General features: G+C 43.6%; 1 pseudogene; it reads right to left on the bottom strand.

The window, feature by feature from the left end:
• Positions 1–6,496: 6,496 nt before the first annotated feature.
• On the bottom strand, positions 6,497–13,770 carry LOC138849497 (H(+)/Cl(-) exchange transporter 4 pseudogene; annotated as a pseudogene).
• Positions 13,771–18,482: the final 4,712 nt, after the last annotated feature.

An 18,482-nucleotide genomic window follows, 5' to 3' on the forward strand; every position in this document is an offset into this window, starting at 1 on the left:
TTGACAAAGAAAATTAGAGGTGAAATTTGCTATTGACACCCTGGCAAGAAAACAAAACCAGAAATTAACAGATATCAATAATAAATTGATTGTATTTGCCTTGAATTCTGTTAGCTAATGAACACACAGCTTTAATTAAAGGATTACAATTTGTCAGATAATTTTTATATAAGGATTATAATATAAACTTATAAACTTTCAAAATTAAGCTTAATTTCTTTTCAGTGTGTCTGATTTCATTCCCAAACACTTTGATTCTTCATTGTCAGTGGTATTAACTTCATAGTATCCAGCTGTGTTTGGGATTTGTTGGGGGGTATTTACAAATAAGAGAAAGAAAGAGAAATAAGAAGTCATAGTGAAGAAGTATTTAAAGAAGCCAATCTCAATTTTAGGGTGGAGAGAGAAAGTCTCCGTGACTCAAAGGCACTTATTTTTTAAAAGTACATTCATAGCCAAGGTGATCAAACTTTGAAAGAGCCTACATTCTAATTTTTACTTAAGAAGGAAAGGGCAGCAACCATTAAATGGCAAGAGAGGCTCAAGCTTTAAAGAGGTCAACAGTAAAGGAAGAATGGGAAAGGGTGGGGAGACAGTATTCAATTGACCAAGAAATTAAATTAATTTTCCAGGAAAAAATTAGTTTCATAAGCTTTTGCCATGGTGCTGTAATAAAATACCTCAGTTGCTCATTGAGTTAAATTGAGTTAAATGGAAGTAAAACCTAGTTATCTACATCACGATGGAAGGGGAAGTCATCTGCGTGGAGGGCTCATTTTTGGACATTAATGATTTCTCAGCTATAGGAAAGCTGAGTTCATTTAAAGATAAAGTTGAGCACAGTAGTGGTATTTTGAAATCCACAATAATGAGGCATTGCAAAGGGGAAAAAAAACTAACCAAACTGAATTGCTTAAAGTCTAAAAAAATTGTACTACTCTGTGTATCTCAACCTGGAAGAATTTAATGAGCCCAAGTCTGTTAATATCAACAGTTGCTACTGTTGTTAATAATAGGAAATATTAAGATAACAAGAAAAGAGAGTTGCCTGGGCTCTCAGTTCTTTTCTGAGATACCCACCTGCTCTATCAGATGTATTTGTTTTCATTAAACAGTATTTCAGTCTTCAGAGAGAGAAAAAGAAAGAAAGAGAGAGAGAGAGAGAGAGAGAATCTGCCTTACTGCCCCTACCTGGTCCCATCCCCCAAAATCCTCAAGGCTCAGATTCTTTTGCAGCTGAATTTTGCCTAATGTTTAAAGAATAAATAATACCTGTTCTGCAAAAACCCTTGAAAAATAAAAAAGGAAGAAATACTTCTCAACTCCCCTTACAAGAACAGCGTTATTCTAATGCTAAGAGCAAATAAACACATAAGAAAAAATGTTCACACCATTATTTTTCATGGAAATGTAAAAAATCTTACAAGCAAGTGGAACCCATCAATTTATAAAAGTGTACTGGAAATGGACAAGTGTCTATCATTGGAATGTATAGTGTTAACAAACTAAAGAGAAAAAAATGTAAGATCATCTCAAGGGTGCAGAAAAACATTTTACATAACTAAAACCAATATTTGAAAAAAACTCCCACCAAACTAAGAAAAAAAAATTTTCTTAATCTAACATTACACTTAATGATGAATGCATACTTTTCCCTTAAGATCATGAACAAGGCAAGGATTCTCATTTTCATCCTTATACTCCACACTACACTCATAGTTCCATGCAGGGAAATGGAATTTGTCAAAATTTCAATTTACAATGATTCTATGCTAGGGTATAGATTAGAAGAGATTTCTTCATTGGTCCCATATCCTTTGATATAAGGTTCTTGATGCAGTAGCATCAAAATCCACGAAATATGTGGAGGTAAATTTAACAATAACAAGACATATGCATTGAAAATTCTAAAGCATTGTTTAGAGAAATCAAAGAATCTGTGAATAAATGAGGAAAGTGATACTATCTTCATGACACAGAAAACTCAATATTGTTGAAGTGTCAATTCCCCACCCACAAATTAATCTGTAAATTCAAGACATTCTCAAACAAAACCCTAGTGGACTTTTTGGTTGTTGAGATTGCCAAACTGATTCTAAGAATAACACAGAAACTCAATGAAGAACAAAGTTGGAGGAATTTCACTGATGTAAAAACAGATATATCAATCAATGGAAGAGAGAGATTGCTCAAATGGATGCACACATGGGCAATTAATATTTGGGAAAGATTGGAAAGTAATTCAATAGTGAAAGAATAACATTTTCAACAAGTAGTTCCAGGACCTGTAGATATCCACAAGGAAAAAAAGAATCATTTTTTAAAAATTTCTTTATTTAATTGAAAGTCAAAATTATAGAGAGACAGAGAGAGAAAGCGAGAGAGAGAGAGAGAACTCTTCCATCCACTGATTCACTCCTTATATGGCTGCATGGGCCAGGGCTGAGCCAGGCCACAGCCAGAATTCAGAAGCTTCTTTCAAGTCTCTCACGTGGGTGGCAGGAGACAAATACTTGGGCCATCATCTGATACTTCTCCCAGGCCATTAGCATGGAGCTTGATCGAACAAGGAGCAGCCAGGACACAAACCAATGCCCATAATGGGTTGCTGGCATGACAAGCCATGGCTTTACCCACTATGCAACAATGCCAGCCCCCCAAAAGAATCCTAATTACTTCACAGCACATAGAAAAGTTACTGTGAAATGTCTCATAAATATAACAGAATTCTTGAGGAAATATATAAAGAAAAATTTTTGTGGCATTAGTTTGGCTAAGATTTATTAGTCAAACAGAAAAGGCAAATATTTTTCATAATTTGAGCTTCAACAACATTAAACTCTTCTGCTTTGTAACAGGTACCTGTAAAACTTCTTGTACAGACAAAATCACATAGAGTCAGTTCCCGCTGCCCTTCCATACTAAATAAATAATCTAGATATATAAAAAAGGAAAAACTAGGTACAACATGAATGCATAAAATATATGCAGTTTATAGTCAATTTCATCATTTGCTAGTATAAAATATACATAAATCTATTGTGAAAACTTAAAATTCATCAAAACTTATGCACACAAATGCAGGCCACGTGATGCCACGGGGCATGAGAGAAATGTAAGCAATCATAAAGATGCAGTATTAAATCATAACTGCATAAATTTAACTGGAGTACCCACTGTACTCCTGTGGTATTTTCATAGCCAAGTCCTGTAGCTGCCGAGGTGATCCCAGGTGTTGCAAGCATGTGCTTAAAATGCAGCGGCACTTGACATCTCTGTCTGAGCAGTCCTTCTCTCCAGTGAATTGCATGTAGCTATAAAAAGTACTTTATTTTCTTCCACATTTTCGCCATATAGATTGCATACAACATAAACTATGTGTTAAGTGTTCATGCTATACATAAGCCTTCAGTTAGCCTCAGGATACAGCCAGTTATGTTTTAAGAGAGTCAAAGGTTATATGTGGAATTCAGTCACCCCAGGGAGCAGAGAGTGGATGCCTGGCCAGAGAATCCGAAGCAGCCCCATCGCCACTGCAGATAGAGTTACCATCACACCCCAGGAGGGGGCGCAACGGCACCAGCCTCATAAGCCACAGTACTGAAACCATGAGCCAGGAGATGGGAATCTAGCCGCTTCCCCCACCTCATTTTCAATACCACCAAGTCTAGCACCATGGACAGCAGCGTGGGGGAGCGAATTTTGACACAACCCCACCACCACCACCACCCCCTGCTGCAGCCTCACATCCACGGCTTTCTCAATGAACATTTTGGGATTAGTGAAATAACTCCGTTTGCAGTGTAATAAGTATGGGGCTGGTGCTGTGACCTATCTGGTAAAGCCTCCGCCTGCAGTGCCAGCATCCCATATGGGCTCTTGTTTTAGTCCCAGCTGGTCCAATTCCAATCCAGCTCTCTACTATGGCCTGGGAAAACAGTGGAAGATGGCCCAAGCCCTTGGGCCCTTGCATCCCCGTTGGAGACCTGGAAGAAGCTCCTGGATCCTGGCTTTAGGTCAGCGCAGTTCTGGCCTTTGTGGCCAGTGGGGAGTGAATCAACAGATGGAAGACCTCTCTCTCTCTCTCTGCCTCTCCTTCTCTCTGTGTAAATCTGACTCTCAAATAAGTAAATAAATAAATAAATCTTTTTTAAAAAAAGAAACAGGTATGATTCCAACAGAAATGACATCAAGAAAGATTCATTTGTACACCAGAGGACGATAAAGAATGACCCCCAAAAAGTCCTCTTTGCAGTGTAGGATATGGAAAGACTGTGGAGTTTGATGTGTTGAAGGAATAAGGGACTGCACAGGCAGCACGTATTACTAGCCTTGGTGGAGTCCTAGTTCCAGTTCTATGCAGTGAATATGCAGCAGACAGTAACATTAGAGACTTGGGCCCCTGGTCTCTCCTGGTCCATAAGAGTCCTCCACACAATTATCAGCAAAATTGCCAAAGCATTGGGAGTAGGGAAAAGAGTGAGATTAGAGTGCTCCTGAAGGACATGTCCAATATCCTCCTCCACACCACAGGTGAAGGTTCTCACCTTACTACATGCAAAAAAACCTGTGGGTGTCAATGATGGTATTCCAAGCATCCCGTGCATACAGGAGTGATGGATGGTGCTGACAACCAGGTGTGAGAATAAGGCAGCCCACTGAGACAGAACACTTGCAAGCGTTAGGTTTATGGACCAGGACCCACATGTGCCCTCCTCACCAAAGACAGCCTAGAGAGCACGACCAGGAAGAAGAAAAGGAAAATCAAGGAGATGAGACTCAAGATCAGCAGCCACCTCAACACAGGCAAAACCTCACCTTCTATGACGGATCCAGACAACCAGAAAACCCTAAACCACCAGATGGTGAGGAGACATGAGCAGCAGAGTCCACCAGAATAATGGACTGAATAAATGCAGACATATACTACATTCATGAGTTGGAACATTCAATTTTTTTAATATTCATTTGGTTTATTTAAAGGCAGAGTAACAGAGAAAGAGAAGGAGAGAAAGAGAAAGTGAGAGATAGAGAGAGAGAGAGAGAGAGAGAGAGAGATCGACCATCTACTGGTTCACTGCCCAGATTGGTTGCAACAGTGGCCAGGGGGGCTGGGCCAGACTGAAGCCAGGAGCCAGAAGCTTCATCCAAGTCTCCCAAGTGGGTGCAGGGTTCCAAGTACTTGGGCCAGCTTCTGTTTTTTTTCCCAGGCCATTAACAAGGAGTTGGGTTGGAAGCCTAGAGCCAGGACTAACACCGGCACCCACATGGGATGTTGGCACTACAGACAGCAACTTAACCCTCTACACCACAGTGTCAGTCCCTGGAACATCCTATAAACTACAGAAGGCAGTTCGACTCACATTGATCTATAGGTTTAATGCAGTTCCTATCAAAAAGCAGCACATTCTAGTATGAATATGACACATTCTAAAATGTATAAGTGAAGACACAGTTCCTATAATTGCAAAAACAATCTTGACAAAAAGCATAAAACAAGAAGAATTACTTTACCCAGTATTAAGGCATGCTATAATGCTACTGTAATCAAGACAATGTGTCTTAGTGGATGGGTAGACCCTTAGATCAATGGAACAACAAAGAGCCAGGAATTAGGCCAACATAAATTACACTTAACTAATTTCTGACAAAGGCACACAGGACCTAAATGTAGAAAGGACAGACTTTTCAGCAAATAGTGGTGGAGCAATTAGACATCTGTAGGCAAAAAGAAAGGAGCAGGAGGAAGAGCAAGAGGAGGAGGAATAGACGGACAAGCAGGAGCAGGAGCAGGAAGAGCAGGAAGAAGCAGAGGAAAAGGGAGAGTGAGGAGAAGCAGAAGGAAAAGAAGAGGAAGAGTCTCCAGCAGCCTCATAGCTTACACAAAAACTTCAACATGCATCATTGCCTTAAATGTAAAATGTAAAACTTTCAGAAATTAAATAGGACAAAATCTTTGGGATCTAGCACCAGATGAATTGTTCTTAACACCTGACACCAAAAGTATAACCTCCGAAAGGAAAAAAATCCGTAAATTGTAACTCAACAAAATTGAAAGTTTTGCCCTGGACAAAAATAAGTGAAGAGTTTGAAAACACAAGATACAAAATAGAAAAAAAATACTTGCAAATCACAGATTCAGCAAGGGTCTAGAATCTAGACTAGACGAGGACTAGAATACATTTTTAAAAATCATAAAACTCACAGTAAATCAACAACCCAATCAGAAAATGAGCAAATGACATGAACTAAAATTTCACTGAAGGGAACAGATGTAACAAACATGTCCATGAAAAGGTGTTCAACATCACTAGTCATCAGAAAAGTGAAAATTAAAATCACAAATTACAAGGAGATGTCACTACGTGCCTATTGGAATTAGTAAATAAAGCATGGCAACAAAACAAAGGCTACAAAGCATGCAGAGAACCTGTAACACATACATTGCTGGCGATAGTGTAAAATGAAGCAACTATTCTGTAGAGTGATTTCACAGTTTCTCTCTTTTAAATATTTATTTATTTATTTGAATGAAAGAGTTACAGAGAGACAGAGGCAAAAAGAGAGTGAGAGAGTTATCTTCTATTGGCAGGGTCACTCCTCAAATGGCAGTAATGGCTGGAGCTCAGCCAATCCCAAGCCAGGATCCAGGACCCTCTTCTGGGTCTTCAGTGTGGGTTCAGGAGCCCAAGGACTTGAACCATCTTCCACTGCTTCCCCAGGCCATAGCAGGAAGCTGAATCAGAAGTGTAACAGCCAGGACTTGAACTGGCGCCCATATAAGCTGCCGGCACTGCAGATGGTGGCTCACAGCACCAGCACCTACAGTTTCTTATAAAGTTAACACTCATATGACCCAGAAGCTACGCTCTTGGACATTTAACTTATGATTATAAAAAACCTATAGATTATCTGTGTGCTGTACATGAATGTTCATAGAGGCTTCATTTCTTTTGTTGTTGTTGTTAAAGACTTAATTGAAAGAGTTACAGAGAGAGGAGAGGCAGAGAGCGAGCGAGCGAGCGAGGGAGAGGGAGAGAGAGGTCTTCCATCCACTAGTTCACCCTCCAATTGGATGCAGTTGCCAGAGCTGCACAGATCCGAAGCAAGGAGCCAGGAGCTTCTTTACAGTCTCCCACACAGGTGCAGGGGCCCAAGAACTTCAGTCATCTTCCACTGCTTTCTCAGGCCATAGCAGAGAGCTGGATCAGAGGTGGAGCAGCTGGAATTCAAACTGGCACCCATATGGGATGCCAGTATTGTAGGCGCCAACTATACCCGCTAAGCCACAGCATCAGAACCCAAATATATTTCAGTGGGCAAATGGTTAAAGGAACTGCAGCAATCCATTTCATGGGACACTATTCAACAGTCGAAAGGAATCAAGTATTGATACATATAATATTCATATCTAATTATGCTAAGTCAGTCTTCAAAACTTACATATTGTATGGCTTCATTAGTATGAAATTTTTACATGACAAACTTTAAGTGGCTGTCAGGTGTTATATGTGAGAACAGAGGGAACCAGGTGGATGTGATTGTCAAAAGGCAACATGAGAAAACTTTGTGATGATGGAAATGTTTCTTACATGGCAGCAGATACAGGAACCTACATGAATGTAGATATGTGATAAAATTTTGTAGCACTAAATACATATGCATACACACAATACATACTTTTTTAAATTAAGGAAAGGAAAAAAGAAAAATAATACTAATTTTACAGTACAATTGTCTCCTGGCATTCATGGGCATTCAAGGACACTCATTTCCCCTGCTCTTGCCACTAAAAGATACCAAAATCTGTGGATAAAACAGTCTCCTTTAAAAATTGCTGTAATGGGGCCAATGCTGTGGCGCAGCAGGTTAAAGACCTGGCCTGAAGAGCAGCATCCCACATGGGCAGTGGTTCTAGTCCTGGTAGCTTCTCTTCCAGTCCAGCTCTCTGCCCTGGCCCAGAAGGGCAGTGGAGGATGGCCCAGGTGCTTGGGCCCCTGCACTGCATGTGAGACAAGGAATAAGCACTCCCCAATTCCCCACAACGGCCAGAGCTGTGCCAATCCAAAGTCAGGAGCCAGGAGCTTCTTCTGGGTCTCCCATTGGTTGCAGGGGCCCAAGGACTTAGGCAATATTCTATTGCTTTCCCAGGCCATAGCAGAGAGCTGGATTGGATGTGGAGCAACGGGACTTGAACCGGTGCCCAAATGGGATGCTGGCGCTGCAGGCAGCAGCTTTACCCACTACACTACAGTGTCAACCCCCTAGAGGTTACTCATAATATCTCATATAATGCCAATGCTAAATAAATAGTTGTTACCAATATTCCATCATAGGTTATTCCTTCATAGGTTAACAATAAAATTAATGGTGAAAAATGGAAAATCAAGTCACTGTACTTGAGAAAATATATGAAGAAACATACCTACTAAGGAACTTGTATTCAAAACATAATTTGAAAGTTATAATTTATTAATGGATGAAACCAATTCTAAAACTGGGCAAAGAGTATAAAAAATCACTTGAATAGGGAAAATACATACATGCCAATTAGCACATGGAGCAATTCTCAACACCATTATTTATCTTGAAAATCAAAATAAAATTGCAATGAGGAATTGCCATACAATAAGCTTTCTAAAGTAAAATCGTGACATTCCAGGTGGGCAAAGACGTGGAGCAACTGAAACCCTCATACTTTTCTAGTGAGAATGTCAAAATACATGAGCACATTGGAAAACAGTTTGGCAGTTTGATATCAAGTTAAACACACACCTATTATGTGACACGGAAATCTCACTTGTAGGTGCGATTTCATCTCATTGCCCAAGGAAAATGAAAACAATATTCCAAACAATGTAAATAAAGGTCTAGAGAAAATAATACTTACAGTTGCATACAGTGCCAGCAACTGTAGTGTTCACATTTAAGAAGCCTATGGACTCTATGTCTCCTCATCTTCAGGATATATAAATCTCAATAAGAAAGACAGATTAAGAAAACACACCAGCTTGAACAAGATTTAAGGAGGATTCTTGTTTAGGGCTTCACTGAACTCAAATGTCGACTTACTGTAATCTAGTAGTAGTGTGAGAAATCAGCCCATATTACCATTCTTTCTGTACAGTTAATACAATTTGCCCCCTGGGAAATTAAATTAAGAGAGGCAAGCTCTACCGTTTCTCAAAATCTAGTTGAATGTCCCCGTCTTGCATAAAATGATTACAGATCTCTCCTCTATCACCAAGCAACATGCCTCTTGCTCTTCCAAATTTTCATATGTTTTTAATTACATTTCACTCATCTGGGATTTCATACAAGCTGTTTGTGATCCATTCGACTAGAATGATCTAGTTTGTTGATCGAATATGTCTGCAATGTCCGTCAGATGAACTCTAGTACTCTAAACCAAGGAACACTTTTCCTTTTTTATATGTTTGCTTCCCATTTATTTATTTTTTAAATGATAAACAACTTTTAGAAGTTTTAGATACACAGAAAAATTGAGACAATGGTACAGATAGTTCCCATACACCATGCACTGTTTCCCATACCATCAGTATGTATACTTTACTATGTCAGAGAAAATTAATAAAGTTAAAATTCGTAGACATCTGGGTTTGTGGTTTCAACTACAAACAACCACTAACGCATGCCCTGTACTTATTAATGTGACTGGCACACAGCAGCTCTTCCGTGAATGTCCCTTAAAAGAGTGACTAAAACTCACAATGATTCTTCTTCTTTTTTTTTTTTTTTTTTTTTTTTTTCATTTTCAAGATGCCCTTTATTGGGCCAACCCATTTCCTTAGGGATAGAGAGAAAAAGAAATTGGTGATGTTCCTCGTGGAAGAACTCCTCCTCCACTATTTATAGGATTTTTTTTTTTTTAACGTTAAAAACTGACTAGGAAATATCCAGAAAGCCCTACAACTGTCTGACAGCCAGCATTCAGACGAGATCGGGCGCGTTCAGGGTGGTATGGCCGTAGACATGACAGCCAGCATTCAGAACACACGCACAGCTCCCAAGTTCCCCTGGGTGATCTCGGCCCAAGGCCGCCCGTCCCCTCGTCCTTCTCCATGGCCTCAGCGGCACTAAATGGGAAGTCGTCCGCAGATTCCGTGACCCTTGGCTGCGGCACCGTTGCTTTGTGTTCCCTTCGGAAGAACCTTGTTTCGGCTAGCAGGGTGCTGGGATGACATATAAGAGACAGGCTATGACAGAACCGTGTTTTCCCATGACAGGCCGGCTCTGAGGGGAGCCACACGAGAGAAGAGGAGAACTACCATGCAGTGTCTTTGACTTTTTTAGGGATTCAAGTCCAGAAGAATCCAGTTTCAGTTGCAAATGTTCCATGGAAACCCCAATAACAACACTGACAGAAGGGTTTGTCACTCAATACTTCGGTGCTAGGAACAAGACTGTGAATTTCATTCTATTGGAAAACCAAAGGGGGTGGTGTTTGGCCAGGCAGTGAGTCAGTGTGAAATTTCTGCTGAGTCAACACTATGACGTACCTGATCAGTCCCCAGGAAATTTCTGCTGACTCATCATTATGACATACTTGCTGAGTCATCACTATTATGTACCTGGTGAGTCACTGTGAAATTTCTGGTGAGTCATCACTATGACACACCTGATGAGTCCCCAGGAAATTTCTGCAGACTCATCATTATCACATACCTGCTTTGTCATCACTATTATGTACCTGGTGAGTCACTGTGAAATTTCTGGTGAGTCATCACTATGACACACCTGAGGAGTCATCGTTTTGACGTACATGGTCAGTCCTCAATAATTTCTGCTGACACATCATTATCACATACCTGCGGAGTCATCACTGTTATGTACCTGGTGAGTCACTGTGAAATTTCTGGCGAGTCATCACTATGACGTACCTGAGGAGTCATCGTTATGACATACCTGGTCAGTCCTCAGGACATTTCTGCCGACTCATCATTATCACATGACCGCTGAGTCATCAACCATCATCCACACTGGAGTATCCGAGTTCAATTCCCACCTCTGGCTCCTGACCCCAGCTTCCTGCCAGTTCCACGCACAAGGAACAGCAACGAGCCAATGAAGCCCCGGCAGGGATGACACGGACGACCAGCCGACACCCCCTCTTTGGCCTTTGGGCTCGAAGCTTCCCTGTGCTCCTAGGTTACAGACATCAGCCTGGAGGAGACGGCGTCAAGTTTCCTGATGGGCATTTGTGTCCTACGTCTGCACACAAACCATAGCCTGGACACCCACCCACGAGCCCCACAGCACTGAGGCCCCCTGGCTGCTAGTTGAACATGATGGATTCGGGGTCCTGGTTGGCCATCTGGGCCATGTGTCTCAGCACGTCCTTCTTGGTGATGATGCCAAGGAGCCTCCCGCTGCGCGTCACCAGGCACTGCCGCAGCCCCAGCTTGCGGAAGATGTCCACCACGGTCTCCATGGGCGTGTGGTCCGTGACGGTGAAGGGGCTGAGGTTCACGATGCGCCGCAGCTTCAGGGGCTGCGGGCTGTTGGCCGGCAGCTCCGGGGGCTCCTCCGTGAAGTACGTGACGGAGCTGCTCACCACGCCGTCCTGCCGCTGCCGGGCATTCTTGATGGCCAGGATGAGCTCCCTCCTCTGGGCGAAGCCGATGAGGCGCTCGGAGTCCCGGGACACCACCACCGGGAAGCCGTTGTAGTCGGTGTCCTTGATGAGCGCCTCCACGTCCTCCACGGTCATGCCGTCCTGGGTGAGCACCGACAGCGGCGGCTCCCCGCGCCGGGGCCGCATGACGTCCGTGGCCAGAGTGCGGTGCGTGAACTCGTCCTTGACGTCCAGGAACGGGTACCCGTTCAGGTGGATGTGCGCCTCGTAGATGCCCTCCTTCCCGAAGGCGTCGGCCACCCACTTGCTGGTCACGGCCGCCGCCATCAGGGGCACGATGTACTCCAGGCCGCCGGTCAGCTCGAACATGATGACCACCAGGGACACGGTCATCCTGGTCACGCCGCCTAGGCACGCCGCGGCGCCCACCATGGCGTAGAGTCCCGGCGTGACGCAGTCGGCGCCGGGCCGGCACCAGTTCCTGAAGACGATCCAGTCGTGGTGATGGTAGGCCAGCTGCTCCACGCCCACGCCCACCATCCTGCCCGCCATGGCGCCCACGGCCATGCTGGGGATGAAGAGGCCCGAGGGGATCTTCATGCCGAAGGTGAAGACGGTGATGACGACCTTGAAGACCAGCGCCAGGGCCAGCTGCCACATGGCGGTGTAGACCCCGCGCCCGGCCGGCCGGTCGGGGATGTCGTCCAGCGGCCGGGTCATGTTGGGGTCACTGACGTAGTCGCAGAGCTGGGAGGACGCCAGGGCGCCGCAGTCATTGAACAGCTCGGAGATGAGCTCGCTGGTGCTGCGCCGCGTGTAGGGGTTCGGGTAGGCGGCGACGGCCGTGACGGCCGTGACCGCCAGCACCTCCAGCACCGCGTACCGGCCCAGCCGGGTGGTCTTGCGCCTCCGGCACCAGGCGATGTTGCCGCGGATGAAGAGCGCCCCCCACAGGCCCCCGAAGACGCCCAGTAGGATGAAGGGGAGCAGCTCGGCCATGTACCAGGGCGTGTGGTACTCCACGTAGAACAGCACCAGCCGGCTGTTGCCGAAGGGGTTGATGGACCGCAGCGTGAAGGCCGCCACCAGGGCCGCGAAGAAGGACCTCCACAGCGTCTTCAGGGGGAAGTAGTAGCTGACCTCCTCCAGGCTGAACAGCACACCCCCGATCGGGGCCCCGAAGGCCACGGAGACGCCCGCGGCGGCGGCGGCCGACAGCACCTCCCGCCTCTTGCCCTCGTTGCGGCTGTACTTGGAGAAGAGGCCGCTGAAGAGGTTCCCGCAGCAGCAGGCCACGTGCACCAGCGGCCCCTCCTTGCCCAGGCTAAGCCCGGACGACACCACCAGCACCAGGGTGACCGTCTTGATGAGCAGCGTCCACTTGCCCAGGTAGCCCCGGATGATGAAGCCGCTCAGGATGGTCTTGATCTCCGGGATCCCGGAGCCGCAGGCGTAGGGCGCGAAGACGCGCACCAGGGACACGGCCAGGAAGGCAAAGAGCAGCGCCCACAGGATGTACATCAGGTAGTTGAGGACGTAGGCGCTGGCCCCCTCCGACCGGTTCACCAGCAGCTCCGACCACGTCTGCCACTGCGGGCACCTGTCGCGGTCCTCGAACGTGGTCTCGTTGGACGTCCAGCAGCACTGCTCGTGGCTGTACCAGAAGGCGGACAGGCACACGCCCTCCTTCAGGTCGGTCATCCAGTCCACGGCCAGGTCGATGACCCCGGCCAGGGTGCCTGCCAGCAGCCCGATGAGCAGCATCACCGCCCACCCCGACCAGGCGTCCAGCAAGCTCTTGACGAACTCCCACACGGACTCCCTGCTCCTGCTGGTGATCTTCCTGTGCCGGTCGGTGTCCCGCGACTTCTCCCGCAGCCAGTCGATGGTGTGGAAGTCCTCGTAGGTCCCCACGTCGGGGAACGGCTCGTCCAAGAAGTCCATCAGGTTTCCCGGGCCGCTCATGGCTCCTGCGTGGACCACGACGCGACGCAGACCTCGCGCACCTGCACCGCCTCCTATGGCATCCTCGCGGCGTGCGCCGTGACGTCGGCAGGGGCGGGGCCCGCACGCCGCCGCGTGACGTCAGCAGGGCCGGGCGGGGACCCAGCTTCAATCTCACGGGTCCTTGGGGACGCGGGCGGCGAGGGCGCGGGGGATGCGGGGGACGCGGAGGACGCGGAGGACGCGGGCGGCTGAGACGCTGAGGGCGCGGGGGAAGCGGGGGACATGGGCAGCTGAGGAGCTCAGGGCGCGGGGTAAGCAGGTGACGAGGGAGGCTGAGGTGCTGAGGGCGCGGGGGAGGCGGAGGGCAGTGAGGACCCACTGTGCTACATAAAATGCAGGTACCAATACTCAACTTTTCAAAGCAATTTTTTAGTATTCTTTATGTTATTCATTTTAAAATAAATACTGCATAGAAAAAAATCCCTTAGCAAGCTTCTAGAAAATCCTTTTTAAACTTGATGTTTTTATCCTTATCAGGACACTTTGGCTACATTTAATTCATTTATTGATCTATTATCTACTGTGCACTTCTCAAACTTTCTTTTAAGGATGAAATAAGTCTTTACCACATTCTTATTTATATCTAGCTACATTATGCCTACATTTTCCCTCTGATATTCTGTTAATAGGAAGTTATATCAGTTTTCTGAAAAGTAGTTCAGAATTACACACCGAAGTTCACAAAAAATGTTTTAATTCAATCATCTCAAAGACCTTGAGGAGTATATACCAAGGAAAAAATAATTAATTCTGTGCATAATCTTTTCTAACTCTTAGACTCACTTATAATTCTCCTATTTTTGTGTTCCATGTTATTTAGAAAGATGAAAAAGCAAACATAAGAACAGAATTTCAAACCTGTTACAGCATGTAATGAAGAGCCACACTAACTTTTAAATGGTATTTTTGAAAAATAAATATAGAGGTGAGCAGAATGCTCATGATAAGCAAATAAAAATAAGTACACAAATTCATATAGCACTATCTAGCTGTATAATTATATTTTCCATATACTTATATATGATGTATAGTTTTGCCTGTTTAACAAGTTCATAGACTCCAGGGCTTCATCCTCCTGGACTGTGTTACTGAGATCTTTTGCTAGGAGCTGCCACAATTACCTTTCAGCAGTCACTATTCTCACATGACTAAGTAGTGCTCTATCAGGTGTTCAGCCTAGTGGTTAAGACAGCTACTTCCACAAAGGAGTACGTGAGTTTGATTCCTGGCCCTGGTTCCTGACATCAGCTTCCTCCTAATGCACACAGTGTGTGATGATTCAGCAAGTTAGGTACCTGCCACCCACATGGGAGACTTGGGTTGCATTCCTGCTTCCTGGCTTTAGCCTGGCCCAAGCCCAGCAATTGTAGGAATTTGAAGAGTGAACCAGTGAAAGGGAGCACCATCTCTCTGCCCCCTCCCTCCTTTCCTCTCTGTCTCTCTGCTTCTCAAATAAATCGGTAAAATTCTAAAAAATGATCCTAAAAAACTCTGCAAGCTTCCAACACTCCCAAAACATAATAAATTTTGCCTCACCTGAGGTTTTTTTGAAACATTTATTTATTTATTTATTTGAAAGTCAGAGTTACACTCAGAGAGAAGGAGAGGCAGAGAGAGAGAGAGAAGTCTTCCATCTGCTGGTTCACTCCCCCGTTGGCCGACATGGCCGAGCTGTGCCGATCTAAAACCAGGAGCCAGGAGCTTCTTCCGGGTCTCCCACGTGGGTGCAGGGGCCCAAAGACTTGGGCCATCTTCTACTGCTTTCCCAGGCCATAGCAGAGAGCTACATTGGAAGTGGAGCAGCTGGGACACAAACCTGTGCCCATATGGGATGCCCGCACTGCAGGTGGCCGCTTTACCCTCTAAGCCACAGCACCGGCCCCTCCCCTAAAGTTTATGGATAACTGTTTTCATGTACTATTTTCATGATGATTTCTTGATTATATGGTACTTACAGCTTAAGCTATTGAAAGGCTTAGTCAAACACTGAACCGCAAAATATTACGAAGCCCTAGACCTTTGCTATGGGGCATGTTAATGAGATTACAACCTAGATTTCCTCAGGAGCTGTGCTCACCACCAGTTAGAGTGTATCTCAAACTGAGTATCTCCCATGTTGGTCAAGGGAAATTTTTGAGATTTATTGACCAAGTCTGTCATTCACACACTTTCAAGATATTACCTAATATGATTACATAATTTATTTAAAGATGATTTTCCAAATAAACAACAACACTAAGCCTTATGTCAAGAATAATGGGAAGCAAACATTTTGCATAGTGGGTAAAATGCTGGTTGGGACACCCATGTTCTACATCAGAGTGCATGGTTTTGATGCCTGACTCTGGCACTTGATCCCAGAGTTCTGCTAACACAGACTCTAAGAGATAGTCATGATGGCTGAAGCAATTAGGTTCCTAGTAACCACTAAGGAGACCTGATTTGAGTTCCTAGATACCAGCTTCAGCTTAGTGGAATACAAGCTACTGTGGGAATTTGGGGACTGAGCCAATAGATGGCAGTGTGTTCTCTGTCTCTTTCTCCATGCCTCTCAAATAAATAAATAAATACACTTAAAAATATATACTCAAGGATAAGAAACTCAACAACCAAATACTGAAGAGACAGAAAGGGGAAAGGGTTGTCAGGAATAGAAAATTGAAAATTGTCACTGCACTAAGAGAACTAGAGAAAAATAATATCTTAATCTCTAAAGACAAAAGAGGCAACCGATACTTTCGAGAGTGAAGACAAATCAAGGAAAATTAGAATTAAAAAAGAGATCATCAGCTTTGATGACCAGAAAGTCCATGCTTCAGCGGGTGTTGGTGTGAAAATCAGGTTGCAGTGAGTTAAGGAGGGAATGGAAAGTGAAGAAGTAAATGTAGACTAGATGCTCAAGAAATTTAGTTTTGAATGAGGAAGGGAGATCATTATTTTGAGTTCAATTTCTCTTAAGACAAATGCTATATTAGAAATTAATTTCCTGGGTCGGTGTACAGCACTCATTTAATCCATAAGGAAAGCCAGAAGCTACTGATTGACAAAGAAAATTAGAGGTGAAATTTGCTATTGACACCCTGGCAAGAAAACAAAACCAGAAATTAACAGATATCAATAATAAATTGATTGTATTTGCCTTGAATTCTGTTAGCTAATGAACACACAGCTTTAATTAAAGGATTACAATTTGTCAGATAATTTTTATATAAGGATTATAATATAAACTTATAAACTTTCAAAATTAAGCTTAATTTCTTTTCAGTGTGTCTGATTTCATTCCCAAACACTTTGATTCTTCATTGTCAGTGGTATTAACTTCATAGTATCCAGCTGTGTTTGGGATTTGTTGGGGGGTATTTACAAATAAGAGAAAGAAAGAGAAATAAGAAGTCATAGTGAAGAAGTATTTAAAGAAGCCAATCTCAATTTTAGGGTGGAGAGAGAAAGTCTCCGTGACTCAAAGGCACTTATTTTTTAAAAGTACATTCATAGCCAAGGTGATCAAACTTTGAAAGAGCCTACATTCTAATTTTTACTTAAGAAGGAAAGGGCAGCAACCATTAAATGGCAAGAGAGGCTCAAGCTTTAAAGAGGTCAACAGTAAAGGAAGAATGGGAAAGGGTGGGGAGACAGTATTCAATTGACCAAGAAATTAAATTAATTTTCCAGGAAAAAATTAGTTTCATAAGCTTTTGCCATGGTGCTGTAATAAAATACCTCAGTTGCTCATTGAGTTAAATTGAGTTAAATGGAAGTAAAACCTAGTTATCTACATCACGATGGAAGGGGAAGTCATCTGCGTGGAGGGCTCATTTTTGGACATTAATGATTTCTCAGCTATAGGAAAGCTGAGTTCATTTAAAGATAAAGTTGAGCACAGTAGTGGTATTTTGAAATCCACAATAATGAGGCATTGCAAAGGGGAAAAAAAACTAACCAAACTGAATTGCTTAAAGTCTAAAAAAATTGTACTACTCTGTGTATCTCAACCTGGAAGAATTTAATGAGCCCAAGTCTGTTAATATCAACAGTTGCTACTGTTGTTAATAATAGGAAATATTAAGATAACAAGAAAAGAGAGTTGCCTGGGCTCTCAGTTCTTTTCTGAGATACCCACCTGCTCTATCAGATGTATTTGTTTTCATTAAACAGTATTTCAGTCTTCAGAGAGAGAAAAAGAAAGAAAGAGAGAGAGAGAGAGAGAGAGAATCTGCCTTACTGCCCCTACCTGGTCCCATCCCCCAAAATCCTCAAGGCTCAGATTCTTTTGCAGCTGAATTTTGCCTAATGTTTAAAGAATAAATAATACCTGTTCTGCAAAAACCCTTGAAAAATAAAAAAGGAAGAAATACTTCTCAACTCCCCTTACAAGAACAGCGTTATTCTAATGCTAAGAGCAAATAAACACATAAGAAAAAATGTTCACACCATTATTTTTCATGGAAATGTAAAAAATCTTACAAGCAAGTGGAACCCATCAATTTATAAAAGTGTACTGGAAATGGACAAGTGTCTATCATTGGAATGTATAGTGTTAACAAACTAAAGAGAAAAAAATGTAAGATCATCTCAAGGGTGCAGAAAAACATTTTACATAACTAAAACCAATATTTGAAAAAAACTCCCACCAAACTAAGAAAAAAAAATTTTCTTAATCTAACATTACACTTAATGATGAATGCATACTTTTCCCTTAAGATCATGAACAAGGCAAGGATTCTCATTTTCATCCTTATACTCCACACTACACTCATAGTTCCATGCAGGGAAATGGAATTTGTCAAAATTTCAATTTACAATGATTCTATGCTAGGGTATAGATTAGAAGAGATTTCTTCATTGGTCCCATATCCTTTGATATAAGGTTCTTGATGCA

The sequence above is a fragment of the Oryctolagus cuniculus genome, chromosome 4 (assembly GCF_964237555.1).
Source record: "Oryctolagus cuniculus chromosome 4, mOryCun1.1, whole genome shotgun sequence".
Lineage (NCBI taxonomy): Eukaryota > Metazoa > Chordata > Mammalia > Lagomorpha > Leporidae > Oryctolagus > Oryctolagus cuniculus.